Below are 17,988 nucleotides of genomic sequence, written 5' to 3' on the forward strand. Positions count from 1 at the left end.
CAACTGTTAAACCAGATTTCAAAATCTAGGGGGAAAGAATGGATCACTGGATAATTCCCATTCATTTACAATCATTCTCTCTGTGAAGTTGGGAATTGAGCCCCATGTGTTAGATCAGATGATTCTATTGCATCATTAGAAGGTTAGATGAAAGCTCAGCCAACCCACTTGGCCAGGCTCCCCTTCAGGAATTAGCCATGCTTTGCTTGGCTGTGTTATGTTTGAACTGTCTTTTGTTTCAAAGGTAGTTAGAGAAAGTTTAGGGAATACGGAAATGAAATGACATAACTGAATGAGTGGAAATATTTTCTTTGTAGGCATCGTATAATCAGACTCTTCTGTCTGTAAAAATCAAAGCTGAACAAACTCAGTCTACAGGTCTATAAAATTGAAAAGAATAGAGAGAGGGTTGAGATGGACTTATTCATCAAACTCCAGAACAAAGGGCCCTCTTTGAAGCTTGAAAAAGGAGGACTAAGGATAAATGGAAAGAACTATTTTTTTAACACAGTGGGGGATAAACTTATGGAACTCATTATTCCAACTATTGCTATTCATTAAAAATATAAATAGATCCAGACAAAGATTGGTTTCTGAATAAAGATCAGTAATGAGTTACTAAGGAATTTAGTTTAATGGTTGGGAGCCTTTACATTATTATCATTTATACCTGGTTTAAGTTCTAACACAGCCCTTGCCAGAGAGATAACTACTGTTTTAGGGTTGTTGGAATGATTAAATGAGATGAGGTATGTTAACTTTATGGAAGCACAAGATAATGATGAAAATGAAAGAGATGAAGAATATAAAGACAAAAGAGGAGAAGCAGGTGAAAGGGAAAGGGAGGTGAAGGAGAGAAGGAGGAAGAGGAGGAGGTGGAGGAGGAGGAGGAGGAGGAGGAGGAGGAGGAGGAGGAGGAGGGGAAATCTTTCCACATAGATGTCTTGCCATTCCCAGCTAAATCTTGAACAGCATATTTCTGACATTTGCAGAACAACCCTACCCAACAAATAATTACACTGTTTAGAATTTAAATAGGGCTCCATTTGAGAAACATAGCATTAGACCATAGACTGCACTGAGGAAAACTATTCTATATATAGTCCTCTTAATTATAGATCCCTAAACTCTATTAACATACATAAATAAACATATGCACACATGTATACACACATCGACTCTTTGGTCCAGTGAATTTTCAATTTAGTAAGCAATTAAATATATAGTTTGTAACTTTATTTGACAAGGAACTCAATACAACTGACTACTTTTTTGGTTATAAATATAGACTACCTTTTAGTCTATACTAAACTCTGAGGTATTGTCCTCTTTGAATTGTGTTTTATCTTCCTCCTGAAAAGCCATAAAATGAGTGAAAAGAAAGTAAATTCATATTAAACATTGAAAAACACATATCTGTGCATACCTAAGAAAAACACATATCGGTACAACCCAACTTATCCCATATTCATTGCCCCATTAATCTCAATAACCAACACATGAAAACAACTTAAATGACTGTCTAAGGAGGAATGGATAAAGAAGATGTGGTTCGCCTGGCATTGTTCAGCAGTTAAGCATCAGCCTATGAGCCAGGAGGTCATAGTTTGATTCTTCATCAAGATACATGCCTGGGTTGTGAGCTCTGTCCCCAGTGTAGGGCATGCAGGAGGGAGCCAATCAATGATTCCATTTCATCCTTGATGTTTCTATCTCTCCCACTTCCTCTTTAAAATCAATAAAAATATATTTTTTTAATTAAAGAAAGATGCCTTTTTTAAGGCCTGATGCATGAAATCATGCAAAGGGCTCGGCCCTTGCAGCCCCATGCAGCCCCGGCAGCTGCCTTGGCCCTTATAGCCCAAAGGTCATATGGGAAGGACATCCAGAAGTTCGTTCATTCAGCTGTCTAGTCTAATTAACATATTATGCTTTAAATATATATTTCATGCAAAAATGGGCCTTGCTGTCCCTGGCTGCCAGCACTGCCTTTCCGCTCTGGGCCAGCTCCTGCCCTGCCTTCCCATGCTTCCCAGAGTCCCTGAGAGGCTGGGGCAGTGCAGAACACCTGCATTGTAGCCATGGCACCTATGTATGCAAAATAATCCAGCGTCTCTGTTGGGTTAATTTGCATACTCACTCCTGATTGGCTGGTGGACATCACAAAGGTACAGTCATTTTGCATCTTTCACTTTTATGTGTGTGTATGTGTGTGTGTGTGTGTGTGTGTGTGTGTGTGTGTAATTTAACCACAAAAGAAGGAAATACTACCATTTGTGAAAACTTGAATGAAACTTGAGGACATTATGTTAAGCGAAATGTCAGACAAATAGATACATATCACTTATATGTAGCATCTTTAAAAAGCTGAACACAAGAGAAACAGGGAGTAGAATATTGGTTACTAGGGGCTGGGGTTGGGGAAAGTGGGGAGATATTGATCAAAGGCTAAAAACCTGTAGTTATAAGATTAACAAGATCTATGGATTTAATTTACAGCATGAAGATTACAGCTAATAATACTGTGTTACATACTTGAATGTTGCTCAGTAGGTCTTAAATGCTGTCACCACCAAAAAAGAAATGGCAATTATGTGATGTGATGGAAGTGTTAACTAAGGCAATAGTAGTTATAATTTTACAATATATAAATGTATCAATTCAACTCATGGAACACCTTATACTTATACAATGTTACATGTCAACTATATATCAAGAAAGCTGGGGGGAGCCCTGACTGGTATGGCTCACTTGGTTGGGCATCATCCCACGCACCAAAAGTTTGCTGGTTCGATTCTGGATCAGGGCCCAGACCCAGGTTGTGGGTTTGATCCCCCAAAGAGGCCATGGAGTAGGCAGGCAATTGATGCTTCATTCTCTCATTAATGTTTCTCTCTCTTCTCCTCTCACTTCCTTTCTCTCTAAAATAATAAATTTTTAAAAAGCTATGGGGGAAAAAGAAAGTTGAGCCAAATATTTTCTTTTACTGCCTTTTGTCCTTCCTAAGGATGTTCTGAATGCTGTATACTGTCTCTGAAAGTTCACCCCTGATCAAGTTTTGCTATCCATGTTTGAAACAGATTTTTTTCTTGTTACTTTTATTATGTCTTATTGTATTATTTTTTTTAATATACTACATGATCCTTCTTTTATGAAAAATCTATTTCTTATGACCAATTGTGAAAGAAACTACCTACATCTCCACAATTCTTATTATTGCCTAACATTCATGAAAAGGCCACCCCTACACACACACACACACACACACACACACGATTCTCTTTTCCTACTACAACACACATCTGTAACGCCAGTCCTGACTCCTTCATACTTAGGCTGAGGTCTGACACGCCATCTGCATAGCCCTTATCTATCCTATACAGGAGGCGGTGCAAGGGCCAGGGGTCAATAGAGAAAGCATTTGTTGTGTTCAAAGCAAGCCATCTATATTTTCCCCCATTTTTTCTCCTTTTTCCCCCCTTCCAAGATAAATAGAAGTAGAAAGGAGAAACAGTTTTGATTAGCATTTAAAGTGTTGTCAATTTTTAATGAAAGCGTAACCTCCAACCATCAACTTCACACAAAGTGGAGGCAAGGTTGCACGAGGAATGCTAATGTATTTGGCACACTTTCTCACACTTGTCCTTCTGTGAACTTTTCTTGTTGCTAATTTGTTATGTCAGCCCATATTAGGAGGTTTCAAAAGTCCAAACTGGCAAGTGTGGTGACCCAAAGAGAACCAGTCTTCGGAAGATCTGTAAATCGAAGCATACGGGTTGGGCAGTTGATTAGCTGTGTACCTATAATCCTATAGACGTGACAGTATCCGCTTGGAGGAGTTGCCAAGTTTCAGGAGTAATCTTCAGAGTCTTTCAAAATCAGTTGCTGAATGTGACATTTTTATTCAGGAAATAAATGCTTGCCAGTCAGTAAACAGCATTCATTGCATGCAAATGATATTTGTTCTACCCTCTACTGATAAAGCCCAAAATAACAAAAGAAATGCAGGATACAGTGATTTCCCTTAAGGAACTTACATTTTTAATAGCCAAATAAAACAAATATGAAAAAGACATAGAAACACAGAGAAAATGTATATAAATAATATAAAAAATTCAAGAGCAAACTGCTGAGGGAAATTAATAAGGACATTGTTAGGGTCTATACACAACCAGATGTAGATTGGAATGTCTCTCTCAGAACAACCAGCTGCCTCCCGAGCAGTGCAGACAGCCTATGCCCTCCTCCCATTAATTTACTTAGAGGAAGACTGGTAATAAAACAAATAGATCGGGTTATCTCATAGTGCAAATGGAGAGGAAAAACAATGAGCCACCATTACACAAAAATCATGAGACACTTGACCTTTGGGTGCTTTGCTGGAATCTCATTTAAAAGTCAAGAAGGCAATTTCCACTTCAAGATGATTAAAAAATATATAGTTATTATTTAGGTCAACTCAGATTTACTGTTCTCTCTTTCCCACTGCCTCTCTTTTTTAATTCAGACACTTTGTACAAAGGAGGGTGTTGCTGTAGGGACACTTGCAGTAGGCAGTGTGTGATTTCTATGAGACAGATGCATTAGTCCAAAAGATCTTCAAACACAAGATGTTACTTATTCTGGTATCTATTTGGGAGTCGTTTACATTTCCCAGATTTCACTGGGAATGGGCTTTAATAAACATTATTTTCCTCAGGTGCATGGTATGATACTTTCTCTTGTTGAATCTAAGTGGACCCATGCACATTAATTCATCAGAAGTAAGAAGTGCTTATTTGCTATGCGTCTATGGAGTTTAACAGGAATATGTGGTTCTTTCTGGGCAAATATGTAAATATTCATTACTCTAGGCTCAATTTTTTTTTAAATTCTTCTACCATCTTTTAGGGACTCTTTTATACTCTGAAGAAGGTTATTCCATTGTTGTCATGGGAGGATTTGCTATTAGTAATTAACGTTAAAAATAAAACATTTTATAAGAAAGAGAACTTAATGAGCTCTGCATTCTATTACAAACTGAAACATGCCAGACAGTTGAAAGAAAATCAAAGATGGAGGCTTTTCACATTATGATGTGCCCCAAGCAGACTTTAAAAATAACAGTCTCTTGAAAGTATGTGGGCATAAAGGTAAAATAGATAAACATACAATAAAAATAAGCATATTTATATTGTCATTTCTTGGCTTCTGTATTTAACTCTAAGGTGTTAATGTTTAATTAAGTGACTGAGTTAATTTAGGCAGAAACACACACACGCGCACACACATCTTTATTAAAATAGGAATTGCACAAGAAGATACGATGGAAAAATTAAAACTAAAGGTCATGAAATTTGATCATCTCCATATTTAAGGTTACTCTAAGTACTCTGCAAATAACAAGGTGCTTTAATGCCGTGCCTGCACTTTCGTCTCATTTAATATGAAACCCATGAAAGATTGTTCCTGAAGTCATTATCTTCAACTGTTGAGAGCATAGATCATGACTAAGTGACTGAAGTGCCGTGGGAACTCTCAATGGGATCCTGTTCAGGATCTGATATATGTCTCTTGGTATCCATCAAACTCAAATGATGTGCAAAAGAAAAGAAAGGCAGAACTTAAAAAATTATTTGTGAAGTTTCTATCCTGCTTCTGAAATGCAGGACTGAAGTACTTTGAGAAACTGATGCCTGAGAAATTAAAATATAATTTTAAAAAATCATGTGCAAGGATATTTACACATTCCTCTGAGAATGTTATATCTGACTTTTTCGGAAAAAAAAATACACATTGCAAACCTTTGGAATGGTAAAGGTTTTATGAATCATATCATACTTGTTTCCTTGCTCTATATACAAGTTGGTTGATCTATTTAAACAAATATTTCTGAGACTGCCAATATTCATGTCATGTAATCTCTTTGACTTTAAGAAAAGAGGTAGCTGACTTGAAAAGTGGCATCATAGGTGAGGAGGCTTTTGAGGGGTCTCTAAAGGGAGAGGGTATAAGGGCATTTCAAGATGAAAGAGTCACATACACCAGTAAATCCATAAAAGAGGAGATAATTTATAGAGATTATCATACAGGAAAAAATAAGGTGCATGTAGAAAAAGTTGGGGCTACTTTAACTTAATGCACACTTAACAATTTGGACTCAGCGCATTGAAAACTCTATTGACTATTTTGAAGAAGAGAATGGCTTTAATCAAAGTATTGTGAAAGAGGACTTTACTGAAAACAACATACATGGTAAACTGGAATAGAAAAGACCAGGGTCAGGGAAGATCTTCAAGAAGTTGTTAAAACAATATAGGGCATAGCATAATAGGGATTTCAACTGAGGTAGACATTGAAAAGGGAGGAGGGAGAGCATTAAATAAGATCAAAGGAAGACTCTAGAGAATATACATGAGTGACTCATTGGGGGGAAAAGAAACTTCCAAGTCCATATTATTTCAGGTTCAAATATAGCTAATAATGAGAATGAGGGATATGTATTTATCTCGTGGAGAAGACGGGAAGGAGTCTTTAAGTTAAAGGTCAGATTTTGCTAAAGTGCTTTAGAACACCATCTGAATGAAGTGTACAACAGCTACTTGGAAAGCCAAGTTTGAATGTTAAAAGACTCACTGGAGATTAGAAGTCAACTGAATCAAGAAGGCCATCAGGTAGAGAAGATATCACCACAAGATGGTAAAGACAGAAGAGCAGAGAATTCAGGGTATAGTAAGCTGAATGAAGAATGGTTCCCAAAGCTATACATGTGCTAGTCCTTGCAACCCATGAATGTTGCCTTTTTATGGCAAAGAGACTTTGCAGATTTTAACTGAAGGCTCTTGTGAGGGGAGACTATCTCAGTGTAGTTTAACTATAATCACAAGTGTCTTTATTAGAGAGAGACAGAAGGAGATCTGACTACAGAAGAAGGGGGAAGCTATATGACAGTGAAAGCAAGGATTGGAGTGATGTAGCCACAAGCCAGGGAAATCTGCAGCCTCTGAAATATGAAAGAATACACTGACTTCCAAAACCTCCAGAAAGAGTCAGCCCTGCCAGTACCTAAAATTAGCAAAACCTGATTTCAGAATTCTGGACTTGAGAACTATAAAAGAATAAATTCCTGTTATTTTAAATCATGAAGTTTGTGCTAAATTTCACAGCAGCAATAGGCATCTAGTACACAGTGTATATATAAAATATGTGCTAGGTGGAGAATAAAGCGAATGAGAAGAAAATAAGAGAATGAATCAGGAATGCCCAACAAGTCATAGCAATTAAGGGAGGGGAGTAGTTCAAAAGAGTGTACAGAAAAGGTCACAGAAGTTCTATCTCTCAAATTGAAATTTTGAGATGCAAAAGGGTGAAAGGAGTCTGGTGTAAAGATTTTAAACTGATGAGGGTTCCTTACTCAAATCCAAAGAGAAATTTGAACTCTCCAATATGTAGTCCGAAGGTCAGCTGTCTTCTGTTCTCTGATGATTAAAATAATATATTTTTCTATGTATCTCATATGCATATTTGGGGGCAACAAATAACATAATGGTGTTCTCTCTGGGAGATTCCCATATGAGCTCCAGAAAGGAGAGCAACTCTATGAGTTTCTTTGTCTCTTTGCTTGAAGCTAAAAGAAGTTAAATACAAATATGTTAATACCTAACTGAATAATAATTCCTTTACAAGCTCTATATTTCATAAAATAATGGTTTAGACGCACGTGTGTGTTTGTGTGTGTGGTTCAGTAATGATATGACAATAATTTTACAGAAACTCAGCTTCATAGATCTGTATGAGCTTGTCCTGGCTACCTACCTGATCTGACCTTGGGACTAAAGAATGTTCACATCAGTGATGAGTCTATCAGTGATAAATCACAGTGCTTCCTTATGTTTAATCATTGCTGATAGTAACAGCTGACAGCAAGACCCAAGGAGAGAAAGGGAGAAAACCTAAAGCAACTGAAATCTATTTAACGGAGGAGAAAATAGTTTTTCCATAAATGACTGTTTTTGCATATGGATGGAGTGAACTGAAGGTTATTCTGTATATTTCTGTAAAGTATGTGAAATTACACAGGATCCATTTATTTTCTTTTGAAAATAAATCCTGAAAAGGTTTCCTGATAAGCCCTTTAATTTAAGATACCAGAATGAATTATCCTTTGACTTTTTAGCATGAGAATTGCTTGTCCTAGCATTAGCAAGAAGTAGGAGATTCTTCCTCATAGGTCAAAAGATTATTTTAATGGAGTAGAAGGCAGGGGAAAAAAGGCAATGATATTATTGATGGTCTTAACCATGAAGGGTGGGCAGGAACACACAGATTTGGTTTAGGTAGTGTGTATATCCCTGAACATATTATCTACTGGCCAAAGGGGCATGTGCTGAGCTCTGCTGGACAAATGCTTGGGTTTCTAACAAGGCAACCCTTCCATTTCTATGTATACAACTAGGACATTGTTTTCTTTGTGTACACACACACACACACACACACACACACATACACACACACACACAAATAAATAAATTAATTAATAAGCAGAGCAAAGTGGTACTTCATCACTAGCCTAAACACACAAACACGTTCTTCTTCATAAATGTCTTTAAGACGCTTAGAATCCTCTGTAAGCAAGTCTGATGAGTTGGAGTTGATGTTTTCAAAGGAATGTGACTGTGTGAATGCACTAGTTTGTTTGAAACTGTGGCAACAAGCTTCTTCTCTAGTGTCTTAATCTGGGAGTGGGCAGAGGACTAGTAGAGGACCCAATGGGAACTCCTGTTTCACGCTGGGAAGAAAAGGGGAAGCCGTGGCTGTGGTGTGTAATTTGTCCTTTTCCCATCACATGCTATAAGGGTGGACCTTGGGCGGTCTCTGCATTGTATTTGCCATCCAATGGCACCCTTATCTAAATCATTTTGGAAAGTTCTAAGTAGTGGTCAATGGCCTCCCATGCTTCTCAATCTGACTGAATTTGCAATTATATTCCCATGTCCAGACACAAAAGCCAAGGCTCCAGATAAGCTTCTAGGCCCGATTCCCCATTTCTTCATGTTCCCTATCCCTCTCCACAGTTCTCTTTGTGACAGCCAGACTTAAGTCCTAGTTCCATGGGAACCCTGAGGGCTTGTACACAGCCTCAGTTATTATAGGCCCACTCTATTTTATCCTCAGTTATAGAATTGGTCTCAGTCCTATTCTTCCTCTCCTAGCCCCACCCCAGTTTCTCAAGCTACCCCTCATCTGTAGGAACCGAGCCTGTCTCCTGCTCTGGATGATTCTCTGCACACACAGATAAATAGCCAGGCATGGATGTATTGAGAGGGGGACTGCCTCTCCTTCACCCTAAATATTGTTGGTTTCATAATTGTGCTGTGTCAAGTGAGTTTTGAAAACAAGGTCTGAAAGTTTTCCCTGCCATGGGTACTGTGGGTACTGTCTTCCCTGCCAGGAGCACCATGGGTACTGTTTTCCCTGCCATGGAAGCCTTGGGTGCGGTGTTCCCTGACTGGCAGCCTGGCAGACCAATGGCCTGTTAAGAGGGCTTTCTGAGAGTCTCAACTCCACGCTGTTTTCTCAGATTATTGTGGGCATGGCACTCCAGTGCTTCTGCCCTAAGAGAACCAAAAAAGGAAAACAAAGCTAAAATTGGCTCTTACTTAGTTTTGTGTCCCAAATCTATCAACTGCCCACTGTATGCACAGAAGTGGTAGGCTATGTCCAGTCTGTGATCTGTCCATCTACACTGCACCTCCTTCGGCTCCACAGTAGGTCTCCTCCGAGAATTGCATGCTGTGAGGAAGCAAAGGAAGATGATGGTTGTTTTTAGACCAGGAATATTCTAGGAAGAAGGGAGAGGCTGTTGTTTGTAGTACAATAACCTTGTTCAAGGGATGCTCACCTGAGATGGAGGGAAGAGGCTAGAGATACCATGGGCCTTGGGAAGCAGGACTAGAATGGGTGCTGGATCTGACAGTGGGTGCAGGGGGCAGAGGCATCATTAGGCTACAATTTCCACCTTGCAAAGTGAATCCCCTTTTAGGGACTGGGGTTAGTGACTTCTGGGGGAGGCAGCCCTAAATGCAATTAATCCATAGATATTTAACTGAAATATTTCTGCATCACACCAAGGTTCTCTTGGTAACCATTTTTTCTAAAGTGGAAGATTTCCAGGAGCTGATTATGAGCATGTGAAAGAAGTCTTAGCTGCTATTTTTTCAAACTTCAATCAATTCACAGGGTTGATTACATTCAATGATTGAGGGAAGAGGTGACGTAATCTTTCTAAGCATGTTCCTCAGTTATCGCCGAAAATGTTTGTATCCAGACTGCTGGATCTCGCCTTGCCGTTTCTTTGCCTTTTAATTAGCAACCTTCCTCTCTTGTGCATGTGTTTTTGCTTTTCAATTCATGTAAGGTTTCTATCCTAGAAAAGATTTATACAAACAGTTACCACGATTTCAATGGTAAAATCAACAGCACAGCAAATGTGGTTGTCGTGTTTTTTTTTGTGTGTTTTTTTGTGTGTGTGTGTGTGTGTGTGTGTGTGTGTTTTTTAATATTTTTATTGATTTCAGAGAAGAAGGGAGAAGGAGAGAGAGAGAGATAAAAACATAAATGTTGAGAGAGAATCATTGATTAGCTACCTTCTGCACACTCTACACAGAATTGAGTCAGCAACCCAGGCATGTGCCCAGCCCAAGAATCCGAACCATAACCTCCTGGTTTATAGGTCCACACTCAACCACTGAGCCATGCCGGCCGGGCCAAACATGGTTCTTGATGAGAGGAGACATGTTGCCTCCTCAGGTTATAAGAAATATTGTGCATATACATATATATTTTATTTATGTATTTATTTATATTGTTAAATCCAAGCAAATGTTTATTTAGAAAGTCACAGCCATAGAAGCGAGCCATACAAGAAGTGAGCCAGCAGGGCTATTGGGCACAGAAAACAAGTCAGAGAGGCAGAAGAAGGGCCCTTAGGCCTGGGGGAAGACGCAGGAAAAGGTGAGAACACTCAGGGGCAAGAAAGGGCTGGGGAAAGCCGCCAGCAGTCTGGAGGGAGAGCCAGGGCCGGGTCCTCCATCCTACGGGCATTTATTCATTGGCTTTTCAGGGGTGTCTTTTTAGTGTTGTTGATTGGTTGGCAGGAAGGCAGGGGTCATTAGCCATCTCAGCTGGTCCTGATGTCAGCATTGGCGTCTTCCAATTATATATGCTAGAAAAGCTCCTGTAAAAAAGAAAAAAAAATCATATTGACACAGATTGGAAAGATCTTTGCTTGCTCTTCTGTGGTAATATATTACTTTTTGAAATAATCATTTTTATAGTCGTTTTCCCTTTCTATTACTTAGTTGTTCTGATTCCTTTATTTAGACTATTTTCCATGAAAATATTATTTAAGCCTTACTCAGCTTATGTGGTGATTTTAAAATGTTCTAATGTTTCATTTGACATTCCTGCTGGTCCCATTTCTTGTGCTGAAAATGTATTAATTCCCATATCAATATATATGTATATACATTCATGCAGTCAGATGTATAAAAAGATAATTTCTGTGCATATACTGGGAAATTATTAAGGAGAAGATAGGAAAGAGGGAAAGGAGAAAGATAAAAAGAGCAAAGGAAAAAATGAGAAGCCTCCATAGCAATAGAAATTGGAAGAGAGGATTTTCAAAATATGGAAAGAGCAAGAAAGGTGGGAGGAATTTTTAAGTAAAAAAAAAAAAAGGAAAAAGAGTGAAGCAAATTAAAAAAAAAAGCAGTAAAATAAAATAAAAACGTAACAAACTATTAGAGAAAGGAGGAAAGAAACAAATTAAGGACTGATAGCAAATCACAACTTATAGAAAAGAAAGTATGCTGTTGGTAATGGGTCATTCCAATTGAACTCAAATGCTCTGATTTCCTGTATTATCAAGCACATTTCCCCCCTAATTTTATCAAAACTGCTATTCCCCAAGTATTATTCTTATTAACGTTCTCTTCATTTCTGCATGAGGCATAAAAATAACTGATGAGTGTGGGAGCATAAGCCATGTGGTTAGTGAGGCAAGGGTGATAATTAGAACACACTGTACTACGCAGTAAACAAAGCTATTATGAACAAGAGAGTTCTTCTTAGAGTGTTTAAAAGAGAACAGAAATAATACACTTTCCTCTGACTGGCTTGAAAGCTCAGTTGATTTCTGTCCTGCGTGAGGAATTTAGGATAAAAATGGGGGGCAGGGAGAGGGGCGGCCCAGCCCGCATGGCTCAGCTGTTGAGCATGGGCTTATGAACCAGGTAGTCACGGTTTGATTCCGGTCAGGAACATGCCCAGGTCGTGGAATCGACCCCCCAGTGTCCGGCATTCAGGGGGCAGCCTATCAATGAGTCTCTCACATCATAAATGTTTCTCTCTCTCCCTCTCTCTTCCTTGCTGAACTCAATTAAAATATATATATATATATATATATATATATATATATATATATATATATATATATATATAGAATTAGGGGAGGGGAGTTGGGTTTCATCAGTCAGAGGATTTGCAATCTAGTTAAGTACAACCACAAATATCATTGATAGATTATTAATACGTTGTATTCCATATTATTTTTTTCTTACATGATCCCTTTCTTATCCAAAAGTTCTGGGGTTTTTTTGTTTTTTTTTAATTTCATGAATCTCAATAATTTTGTAAAGCTAATTTATTGAATGGAAAACATTCATGGTTTTTCAATGCATATTTTGAGAAGGTTTTTAAATTAAATTTTAATAATTCTGATTTAGAGTTCTCAAAATATGAAATACTCTTTGTATTTACATTTGACATCATTTGCCACACTCCCATTTATCTGGGTGAAATAATTCTCTGATTCTGGAACTATTATTCACAAAGTAAGTTCTATATGACTCTATGTATCAATAGATGGATTTTTTTCAAAACAATATCAAATTTATGAAATATTTTACAATATTTCTCCTCTCTTATACAGCCTGCCCTGATTTCCTTAGTTATCTATATACTAGAGGACCTAAGCATGAAATCTGTCCACAGGTAAGGTCCCTAGGCCTGGTCAGTGATCAGGGGCCTTCATTCCAGCTGCCAGCTGGGGCCTTCCTTCATTCTGTGCTGCCCCTTGGCGGTCAGTACATGTTATACAATCGATCAAACTCCTGGTCTTCTGATAAAACTGCTGAGGGAACAATTTGCATATTAGGTTTTTATATATATATACTAGGGACCCAATGCACGAATTCATGCTCCTTGGAAGGAACTGTGGGCCATGAGGCTATGGTGGGCACAGGGGTGGTTCTCAACCCATCATCTGTGCCCCTGCCTGGGCCCTCCAGCCATGTTTTCCTGGCCCCCTGTCTTCCAGCAGCCTGCTCCCACCACTAGCACTCCCACATGCTGATGGCACCGGCCCTGCTCACACCTGCCATTAACATGTGTAGATGGAGGCTGCTGCCCCAATCGACCCTCAGGAGCAGGAGAAGGTGGAGAAGCTATCAGGGGCAATTGGGGCTGGAAGCCACTGTTCACAACCACTGAGGGCACTGAGTGATCGGAGCTGGGGCTGATCAGATAAAAATTGTCAGTCTGACATCCCCCGAGGGATGTAATAGTGTGCAAAGTGGTAGGCATGCAGGGAGGAGCCTGTGCCCAGCCCAGGCACCATCCTGCTCCTGCTCATCTTGGCCCTGTTGCACCTGCCGCTGCTGCTGCTCAGTAGTTCAGTAACTCTGTCACAGAGGCGGGAAAGGGTTGTGTTGCCACAGCTACATTTGCCAATATGAGCCCCGCATCTGCTTGGGTGGGGGATGCCCCCTGGGGAGCAACATCATCCTGGTTGAGGGGCCAAGGACCATTTGTAGGCCAGCCAGGCCTCTGATCAGGGTGGGAGTCCTCACTGTGGGGTGGGGCTGGCCTGGGTGTGGGGCTGAGGGTGGTTTGCAGGTTGGATATGCCCCTAGCTTTGTCAGGAAGGACATCTGAAATATGTCTGGTCTAATTAGCATATTACCCTTTTTATATAATATGCTAATTAGACCAGACATCTTCTGGATGTCCTTCCCACACCCTAACTGCTCCACTCCTGGCTTGGTTGCCCCCTAACTGCTCCCCTGTTGGCCTTCCTGATTGCCCTTAACTGCCTTTTCTTGCCAGCCAGATCGCCCCCTAACTGGTCCCCTGCCAGCCTGGTTGCCACCTAACTGCCCCCCTGCTGGCCTGGTCATCCCCTATGCTGGCCTGGTTGCCCCTAACTGTCTGGAAGGAAGTCAGACATTCAAAAGATGTCCAGTTGACCCAGTCTAATTAGCATATTACCCTTTTTTAAGAATAGACTAGGGGCCCAGTGCACAAAATTTGTGCATGGAAGGGTGTCTCTCAGCCCGGCCTGCACCCTCTCCAATCCAGAACCCTTTGGGGGATGTCCAACTGCTGGTTTAGTGGGATCAGGCCTACCTAAAATGGCAGTCAAACATCCCTCTCGCAATCCAGAACCACTGGATCCTAACCACTTGACTAGTTGCCTGCCTGATCACCCCAAACAGTCTTTGCCTGACAGCCTGATGCTCTCAATGGCTCCCCTGCTGGCCTGATCACCCCCTAACTGCTCCACTGCCAGCCTGAACACCCCCTAACTGAACCTTGGGCCACTGGACAGCTGCCATTGGTGGCTTGCCTGAGCCTTGGACTGGTCCTGGATGGCTGGGCATTTGCCATCCCCAGCTTCCCTGAGTCTTAAGCCGGCCCTGGGTGGTGGACAGTCACCATTAATGTCTTCCCTGAGCCTTGAGCTAGCCCTGGGTGGCTGCGTAGCCACCATTGGCATCTTGCCTGAGCTCATAGCTGCCATCCCTGGCTTCCCTGAGCCTCGGGCTGGCCCTGGGCAGCAGTAGCTGCCATCTTTGGCCTTCCCTGAGCTTAGTCCAGAAGGACATCCATAAGGTCTCCTCATCTAATTAGCATAGTTAGGTTCATGAAAATATCCCCAGTGTTTAGACTCTAAACAGGGCCTACCATAAAAAAAAGGAACTTCATTATTTTTAAAATAAATTAATAAAGGAATGGGGAGAAGAGTTCTAGAGAATTTATAGTCAATGCCTACAAAATGATAAGAAATAAAAATTTCACTCAATCTGAATCACTTTCTAATTATTAAAGATGTCCTCTTTCTGCTTTATGATGCAGTATTGAGATAATTAAGCAAAGTCTGAGTTCTCATGTGTTAAGAAGACTTCCTATTGTAGAAAAAAAATTATGCATTTGACACAGGGTTGGGTTAAATAAACTCAAAGTCCTTTCAAGATTAATAGTTCATAATTATGTAGACAAAAGTACCTAATAACAGGAGGCCTTTGATCTAATACAGGGTTTTTAAACTGTTTCAGAAAGTAATAGTTTGTTAGGCCTGAATCTTTGTGATAAATAAAAAGTTGTGACTCAAATATAGTGAAGAAGTTTGAATTAAAAAATTAAAATCAGCCTCTTGATAGAATATATTCAACATCGTGAATGAGTGTTAACCTCAAAGCAGGAATATCATTTGCAGCATTAACTGGATTTACTGAAATGTGATATATTCGATTATAGAGTAACATATACTTTGTGAAACTTTTACTAACAAGACAAGTGAGTTGGTAGGATTTACCAAATCTGCAAAGTGCTTGAGAAGTTGCTTTTGCTGTCCTTATGTTCAGTGGCATACATTTCATATGCAGCACCAGTAGGCATTGCAGGATCAGTATATGCAGTGGTATCTGCTAGTTAAGGAAGCATGGACTATGTCAGGGTACTTCCAATAAGAGTGCACCACATTGCATCTTTTAGTAGCGATCACTACTTTGCCTGCCTCCCACCCCCATTTCACAATATTATCTGTGCAGAATAATTGGTTAGGAGAGGTTATCATTACTTGTTTTTGTACCCCTGCACTGCATTATTGCCATTGATATCTGAAATATAATTGTTTTTAGTAGCGAAGACACAGTAAACCTTGAATTTGGGAGGTGCCACCACTGAGTTTTCTTGCAACCAGCCATACAAGGTCAGGAGAGAAAGGCATGATGATAAACTCACTTGTAAAATGGTTTTAACAAAGCATCTGTGAGCTACTGCTTGATCAAAATGACAGACATCAATCAGAATAATAACTTTGAATATGAGATTTTCAATTAGTGAGTGAACATAAATAAATGTGTTTGGAAAATCAGCATAAGGGATTTTAGACAGAGACAGCCCATACATAACAAGAGAGAAGTGGGCAGCAATACAAAACAACCCCCAGAAACCAGGAGAAAAAATGGCAGAGAAATCCGCTTGCAGATAAACAAAGAACTATGCACTCTTTTCCTTGAGTGGCACTTTTGAACTCATGCATGTTTACCTTGTTAGAGATCTGTAAAGATGGCTAGCTTCCATTTGAAGGAGGGGGATAGAGAGAAAAAACCCTCTTCTGCTGCTTACCTTGGCTTCCCAGAGCTTCCTGAGCAAATGCAGCCAATCACACAAACTATCAAAATACAAGTCTAGCACTCTGTAGGAGTGGGAAAGGGAAAGAGGAATGTTCTGAAAGTTAGGAAATTTTTCCAAATGTCGAGTTTGGCTTCTCAGCTAACTAACTAATCCAAAGTTTGGTCATAGCACTGACAGCAGAGTAAAAAGTGGTTATCACAACCAAGGCCTGTAGAAAGCAATTGGCTTCTCTTTCATGCATAAACAAGGAAGACTAAAGAAGGAGATGTTAGGCTGACAGTGTGCTGGATAGCTATATAACTATTGTAATTTACCAACAACAATGACAATAAAACAAAACCTTCAAACGTCCTTATGTATCCCACCTTTATCATGAGAAGGACGCTAAGGTTTCTTGAACAATAACTCATTAGTCATTACAATACCCTTGTGAAAGAATGGAGGATGTATGTATTATTAGTACTTGGCATTTCCATTGTATTTTCCCTTTAAGGAGATGATAGATGTGGCTGCATTGAGATTGCATAGTAGAAACCGCTTCAAGTGGATAGATGGTTTAAGATGAGGGTTTTGTCCTAGCTGTGGATGTGCTTCTAGAGCAGAAATGAAACACAACACATCTTGTGGAAAGGAAAGAAGTAGAAATGAGATGAATAGGCATCTGCTTTGATGATTCCTTGATGGTCTTTTCCTTTTAACTCTGTATCCAACTACTCTGAGTCCAGCCAGTGCATACTTGGCCACAATGAAGGGGGTTTCCCCCTACTTTCCCATCTTAAAAAATAGAAATGTGACTTGTAGGCACTCTTCTTCAGGAACTAGGGAAGGGCCTCTTTCACTTTCTTTGGTTCCTGGTATCAAGTGCCCCATCACAGTTCCAGAATCTCCTGCATTGCTCACCTCACTTCTGGCTGCACAGGCTCCAGGGTTGACCTTTTGTGCCTGTAAAGTCAGGTGAGGACCTGAAAGACTTAATTATAATGACCTTACACTTTCTTCTTTCCACCTAATGAAGACAACATTTTCTTAAACAAGAGACTAAATTAAAGAGTTGTTTCCAACATGCAACTCTTCCAGGGAGTTTTTAAATATATATCTGCGATCTCAGCTCTTCAACAAAAGAATGAGAAGTGTTCAGAATGGTGCAGGTGGACCCTTTGTTTGGTTAGATGGCTGTACTTAGTAAACAGTAAGAACTATTTTAAACTTTGTGATTTGGGAATGCAATGTAAAAATATATAAAATAGTGGCCACGATTAAATCTAATCAATGAATATAATCAATAATCATCAATAATTGATGATTTAAGCTAATATAGACTAATAGGAAAAAGAGTTATTGGATTGCATCAGCAAATTCCAATGAATCATGAGAATCTTTTATTTTTGTATTACTGTTTCTGACCTGAAAGGAGGGTCAATCTTTTATACATCACAGATTTATGATTTCTTCTTTATAATGTATCATGAAAATTTAAAAACATGAAGAAGTGTGTTCTGTTTTCCAGATTTATTAAAAGTGAAATTGTTT

This window comes from Pipistrellus hanaki, assembly GCF_964339955.1.
Source record: "Pipistrellus hanaki genome assembly, chromosome: 6".
Lineage (NCBI taxonomy): Eukaryota > Metazoa > Chordata > Mammalia > Chiroptera > Vespertilionidae > Pipistrellus > Pipistrellus hanaki.